The 5,364-nt window shown below is 41.1% G+C and overlaps 1 pseudogene; it reads right to left on the reverse strand.

Annotated features, from left to right (window-relative positions):
• Nucleotides 1-2,657: 2,657 nt before the first annotated feature.
• On the reverse strand, nucleotides 2,658-2,732 carry LOC113595903 (uncharacterized; annotated as a pseudogene).
• Between the last annotated feature and the right edge of the window lie 2,632 nt (nucleotides 2,733-5,364).

The following is a 5,364-nucleotide window of genomic DNA, read 5'->3' on the forward strand; positions in this document are numbered from 1 at the left end:
CTTTTCGTATTGACTCCTATTCTTTTCCTGATCTATCCATTTGCTTTTGTCCGATTTTTAGGTGATGGCTAAGTGGTTTATTGCATTGTTTCAGCTCGGCGGGGTGAATATGTGCCACAGTATTTTATTTTTCACGAATCACTGCTCCTTGTGTTCTGTCCAATCTCCCAATCCTGCAGATTACCGAATCACATTTTAGGCAGATTTCAAAATCTCTTGTGTACGTGTGTGTGTATGTGTGTGTGCACACATGTGTCTATATGTATATGTGTGCGTGTAGGTATCCCCAGATGTACCCACCAGGTACGCCAGGTGTAAACACCGAGAGTAGTGAGAAAACAGTTGGCCTAAATTCCTATCAGATGAGAAACAAAAAGTTCGTCCGCTCCAGGATTTCAGAAATAAAACCAGGGCATAAGAACACAACAGTATGTATGCAGATTTCATTCCAGACAAGTCTCAATCATTATTCCCTTGACCTGTACCTTTCCGGGACTGTGTTGTCTCTAAGAGTGTCAGGGTATTAGCAATTTTAGAGGATTACCCCTCACTGAAATTTTGTCAAAAGTTCTTTTTCCTTTGTATGTTTCTCCTGCAAATCTCCTCTTTCTGTTCTTCTTACTTCCTCCCAAATCCTCAGTGACTTGGACAGCTGCAATCTCTTCCTTCCACTCCCCCGTTGGATGTGGAACTGTGTGGCCGTTGGAGACCTCCCCAGCTCCCAGGAGCTGGCTCTGTCCAAGAACTTAGGTGGTGGACTTAAAGTAGCAGAAAGTAGTCAATAATTAGAAAAACAGATTTTCAGCCAAACTGAGTAACCGGAGCTTGGAATTTCATATCTGAGATATTGGTTTCGCTAATTAATTAGCACAAAAATAATGGTCTGTGGGGGAACGTAGCTTTCTAAACTTTTGGCCGGGACTGTAAGAAATGAACAATACGCACAGGAAAATGTTAATAGTTGAGGAGGAGAAAGGCATTTTAACAAAGTTTTATAGTATGTGGTTTAGGGTCCTCAGGGCAAACATATGCATTACACATCTAACCCCACACTGAGAAAATAATCCCTAATGTTGGTTCCTCTGCTAGTCCTATTAAAAATTCCCCAGAACGTCAAGGCTGCCAATTTTAGACTAAGAATAAATGGCTCGTGGTTCCTTCTGCAACGGCATCCAAGATTCATGCTCTCAGTGCTGCACACGAATTACTGGGGAGGAATGTCTCTGGTTTCTGGGGTGCCAGAAAAGGCCATTGCGTTGATCCAACCCCATTTATTTCAGACAGGGCACCCAAAGGCCACTTTCTGTCAGAGATGGTTGGACCGGGGATTTCACATTAAAAGAGGTCAGCCCTGTGTTTGCTTTCTGTATAATGTAGCCAGAGGGTGGGGCTTGGAGCTCATGAGGGCAGAACTTCCAACTGCTCTGCGTTCTGCAGAGGTCCCCTCTCCTGGAGTTTAACATCCACGCAGTAAGAAGGGAGGCCTCGGCCAGTCCACGAGGCTGGCCATTTTTACAGAGGACTCTAATGCAGTGTTAGTGGTGCTGGCATTCAGGTGAGTGGCTGGCCTCCTCCAGCCTTAAGTATTCAGATTATTAACCGGTTATGTGAAGCATTATGAGAAGGGATATGGGGTGGAGATGTTAGTGAGAGAAGGCACGGACAAATGTAGAATTGGTTCAAATCAAAATTTTCTTTATTGATTGGAGAGAAACAACACTTTGATTTTGAGGTCGGAAAACTAAAGTTGGGATCGCGGCTGTGTGACCTGGGATAATTCCTTTAGCTTTCCCGGGCCTCAGTCTGCCTATCCAGAAAACGGAACAACTCCTGCCCAGACCACATGGAAGTGAGGATCAATCAGGTGGTTATAAACTGTGGTGCAAATAGGACCTATTGTTATTTGGGGGTTTAGATACGCAAATGCACATCAATAGTGGTTGGATCTCATATGCCCTTTCTGTGGTTCTCGGTGACAGCTCCCACTCATATTCCCATATGACTTCTGGTTCCTGGCCAGTGGGAATTTAGCTCATCAGGAATTCACAGCTGTCCTGGACGGAACTAGGTGTTCACAGTTACACATGCCTCAACTAGGCTTTAGTAATTATGTGTGTACCAGAGGTGGGGACACCACGAAGACGAGCCAAGTCTGGTGGTCACTTCCTTATAATTCTTCATCCCCTTACTCACGCTTGTGGCCCGAAGGTTGACTCATCTCTCAGCATTCTGATGTCTTCCAAAATAATGACTCATTCATTCATGGGGACTTTGGTCTGTAAAGGCACTTATAGGCAAGCGTCTGTTACTCCTCTAGGCTCGTAAGGTGTTTCTGTATGTGATCTTTAGGTAATAAGTTCGTGTCTTCCTAAAGCCTCTATTCTCAGGGGCAAGAACGTTTAGACATGTTCCTGAGGCTTCTTAACTTTGCAATTTGACCTGCAAAGACAACTGGATGTTTTGTTTTCAGCTACCCTCAAGCCTGCGTGTTCCTGTGCACAGGGATTCCTGGGTGTGTGTAGAAAGGATTGGCCTGCATTTCTGAGAATAAGCAATTATGCACACATATAGACAATTTCTTTAGACTAGGTAATTTTTTTTAGAATGCCTTTTGAGAGGACGTGGTACAAATACTATCTGCTTTTTTACTGACTCTAAATTAGTCATTCAAAATGCCATTTTATGATGACCCTATTCTACACTTGATCTTAGCCAAAAGGCCGAGAAGCGATATGATGACCCTATTCTAATTCGAACTCCCTACAGTGTGACCGTGTCCCTTTTTATTCCGAAGCCCAGCCTGTTTTCCACCTTTGCCCCCTTTTATGGGTGGCAAAGGAAAGTGTACTTCTGTTGTGTATCGTATGATGACAACTTTGACTCCCCAACCTTGGAATGTTGCCTGGTGAGGGGCTGACATTAGGTTACATGTACATTGGACTCTGCGACGGGAAGAAAGCAGGATAGATCTGTTCGATAAAAGCCCCCCCTTTTTTTTCCCCAGCAAATTCCCAGTCGAGTATTGTTCTAAGTAACTAAGGATCTGATTCTCAACAATTAAATCTGCTGTCACGTTTTATTTATAGTGGAAGTTCAAGATTAGGCTAGTAACCGTAAGGTCTTAATTTCTTTTGGCATCCGCAAGGCTGAGGGAATGGAACGGGTATAATAAAGGAGGCAGGGACATTCTTGGTGAGGGTTAAGATAGAACTCTGTACTAATGGCCGGGGATCTTTGTGTGTGAGGTGAGGGGATACAACAAGCAGAAAATGGGGTGCTTGAGATCAAATTGTGTGTTGTGTTGGATCTCCTTATATGGATCTAACCCCCCCTATTATTCTGAATTCTTTTTTTTAAAGATCTTATTTTATTTTATTTATTTAATGTTTATTTCTGAGACAGAGAGAGACAGAGCATGAGTGAGGGAGGGGCAGAGACAGAGGGAGACACAGAATCAGAAGCAGGCTCCAGGCTCTGAGCTGTCAGCTCAGAGCCCCCCCTATGCGAGGCTCGAACTCACAAACCATGAGATCATGACCTGAGCTTAAGGCAGTCTCTCAACCGACTGAGCCACCCAGGCGCCCCTATTCTGAATTCTTTTAGAAAGTGAGGGCACAAGCAATAAGGCCATTTATCATTGCAACGTGTGGTGAGACACGGAGATGTGATAGCAAGGCAAGAAGGTGGAGGCGATAAGACCACTGTGCCAGAGTATAGAATACATATTATAGTCTTCATTTGTATCAGGAAGGGCCTTATGGGGGAAAAAAAAATGGAAACCAGTGGCATCAGATGAGGCTGGGCAAGGAAAAATAAAATAGAGCCGTGGCAGATAAAGGCCTTTACTCTTGGCCCATGACAAACACAATATAAGGCAAAGGAGACTGGTGTACTTTCATGGGCACATCCAATAACAAAATGATGCAACCGTCTTTTGACATAGCTGCAATCTTTCCCTTCTGTTCCAAATTGCAAATGAGTTAGTCTTGAGGGAATATTAGTGTGAGAAACAAAAAGATTTAGTCACCATCACCTGAGAAGAGTTAAAGGCACAAACATGCATCCATGCAATAATTTCCCAGCTTAGTCTTGTAGCCATCTGGGAAACTTCTTGAAAAAAAAAATTATACATATACGTATATAATTTCTTGGTCTCACACTAAGGGATTCGTGATTTGATAGATCGGATGGGGGGCCCATGATTTCATTAAGCTGTTTGACTGTAATAATAAATAAACTTTGAGAACCAATTTTCTAATTAAGGTGAAGTCTCTAAAACTGGGAGTCAGGATACCTGGTATCTCCTGCCAGATTTGCCCAATTAGAAACAATTCAGCTTTCCATGGTAATGGGGTTCTTTTCCTTTTAGGGCATTTTGTAAAGCTCCAAGTATCATAGATGTGAAAAATTGGTCATGTGAAAGTGTAACTTTTTAACTCCTCTTCTACCTATAGAATTAAGAGATTAGTTTCCAAACTTTGAAGATGTTTCTATCTGCTCCGTCTCTTAAAAATCTCCCAACACACCAAAATAATAGGAAGAAGAAGAAGAAGAAGAAGAAGAAGAAGAAAAAGAAATACATAGTCTATTTTAGAGAAAACTAGACAGGCAATATCTGCAATATGGAACAAGGTGTTTTAAAAAAAGATAACCTGAGAATGATATGGAGCTCTTGGGAATTAAAAATAAAAGAGTACCTTATTAACTATGTGGGAATTAAAATATAATAGCTTCAATTAAGAAACCCACTAAAATATTTGTATAATGTTACCCATAAATAAAAGAAAACAAAGAGATGGACTACAAGAAAAAAAAGAGTAAAAAAATTATAGAATAAATCTAATAGAAAATATGAAAAAAGAGCAAAAAAATATGAAAGAGAAAAGTGATCAAGGAACAAAAACAAAACCAAAGGGCAAATATCTTCAGATTGCAAGGGTCCCTGGAGTACCCATGCCAATATATATTTGAAACAAAAAAACACCTAAAAATTTCCAAATAGAGAATTAAAACAGATTCACACATAAAATGGGTCAGATATCAGACTACCGGTAGCCTTCCCAACATCTCTTTTGGCAGATAGAGGGAAAATGGTGCCTTCAAAACTTTAAAGGAAGTGATCTTCAATCTATAATTTTCTATCCTTAAAAACTACAAATCAAAGGTAATGGAAGATGAATGATATTTTCAAGCCCAGAAAGCCTCGGAATTTTCACTTTAACCTGCTCTTTCTCGGTAAGTTACCCGAGGGTATTTTCCACTAAAACAAAAGAAGTAAAGAAAGAAAAAGCTAACTAGGATCTAGTACAGAGTATAAGGAAAGGAAACTGGCAAAGGAGAGTTTCAAAATAAATGAAGTGGAAA

Source organism: Acinonyx jubatus, chromosome D4 (genome assembly GCF_027475565.1).
Source record: "Acinonyx jubatus isolate Ajub_Pintada_27869175 chromosome D4, VMU_Ajub_asm_v1.0, whole genome shotgun sequence".
In the NCBI taxonomy this organism is placed as follows: Eukaryota; Metazoa; Chordata; class Mammalia; order Carnivora; family Felidae; genus Acinonyx; species Acinonyx jubatus.